Source organism: Galeopterus variegatus, unplaced genomic scaffold (genome assembly GCF_000696425.1).
Source record: "Galeopterus variegatus unplaced genomic scaffold, G_variegatus-3.0.2 Scaffold6416, whole genome shotgun sequence".
Lineage (NCBI taxonomy): Eukaryota > Metazoa > Chordata > Mammalia > Dermoptera > Cynocephalidae > Galeopterus > Galeopterus variegatus.
This window is the reverse complement of record NW_007732527.1, coordinates 10565-12239: the sequence shown is the minus strand read 5'-3', so window position 1 is coordinate 12239 and position 1675 is coordinate 10565.

Here is a 1675-nt window from a genome sequence, read left to right as displayed (position 1 = left end):
GAGTCAGACCCTGCCTTCAGGGAACTCGAGGTCCCGACGGGGCCCCAGATGCGGAAGTGGCCATTACGGTGAAGGGTGATACGTGCCGTGACACAGGTAGGTGCTGGAGCAGCTGGTAGGGTCCAGCAGAGGGGACTTTTGCGTTGGGCCTTGAAGGACGGGTTGGAGTTCAACAGCTGCAAAAAGGGAAAGGCACGGGTGGTAGAGGGACCAGCAGATGCGAAAGCTCAGAGCAAGGACCCCGGACGTTCTCGGAGTGGACACTCGGGTTTGGGGGAGGCTGGGGCCCAGGGCTCCTCATCTTCCCCTTCTCAAGGATTCCTCTCTTCCTCCTCCCACTCCTTCGGAGCTTTGGAGGGTGCACCTGGTGTACCTGAGGACCAGAGCTTGGCCCCTGCTGGGAGCATGCCTGGCAGCTGACGGGCGCAGCAGCCAGAGCTATCATCAGCAGGCGCTGGGCTGGCACAGAGCAATGGCGAGCTTTCCTCCCGTCCCCTGGAAGTCCCGTGGCGCAGGGGTGTGGTACACTTGGCAGTCTCTTTGTTCAGACCAAAGGCAGCCCTGGTACTCTGAGAATCAGTTGGAGTTGTTGCCAACTGTCTCCGTGCCAGTCATACTTGTTATTGTAGCTATGTGACTGGAATGAGACATCACATAAACTGGTGAAATACGAGTGTGAAAGGAAATACAGTGGCATCAAAGAACCAAATTGAATGCTTTGGAATGAGTCCACAAAAGAGGGTTTGGGCATCCTGTGACAGCCAGCTGCAAGCCCGAGTCAGCTGTGGGAGAGCGGGCAGGCACAGAGGCCAGATTCCCCATCCAACAGGGAGACCCCAGAACCCAGCGTTGCCGCCACACGGGGTCACCCGGCCCCACTGGCACACCTCCAGAGACAAAGCTCATGCTCCCCGGGGCAACTTGTTCTATTCCCAGCCAGAGGGCCCTCAGAAGCCATCCCAGCAGCCACCACTTTATAAATGGGGAAACCGAGGCCCAGAGGTGGGAGGTCCTTGCCTAAGGCATATGAGAACAAGCAGCAGCACTGGGACCGGAGCCCAGCCCCTGACCTTCCACTTGAAACGCTTCCAAAGTCAGAACGTTCACTCCCATGTGGAACTCAGTGAGATCTGCTGTCCTGACACTCGCACCTGGGTCTCAGCTCTACCCTCTGGGACACCATGGAGCCTGCCAGTGCCCTCTGCCCCAGGACAGGGATCCAAAAACTTCTCCCACACTCCAGCCCCAGACACCGTCCATCCAGAGGAGTCTAGGCCAATACCCTCATTTTACAGGTGAGAAAACTGAGGCCAAAGAGGAAGAAGTCAAAGGACACCCTGGAGTGAGATGTGGGAATGGAGTGACAGTCCAGGATGCGTGACTCCCACCCAGGGCCCTTGTAGTAAACGCTGCATCCCCAAGTCAGCTCAGAGCACAGAAACTCAGTTCCAAGATGAGGACCTGGCCAGGAGCACGAGCTATTGCCTCACCCTGTCCCTGGTCCTGGGGATGAAAGAAAGTACATTTGTACCAGTTGTAATGCGTTGTCCTGAACGGGATCCTGGAACCGAAAAAGGACACTGGGTAAAAACTAAGGAAACCCGAAGGAAGTATGAACTTTAGTTAATAATAATGTGGTTGGTTCATTAATTGTGACAACTATCTTCACAATTTT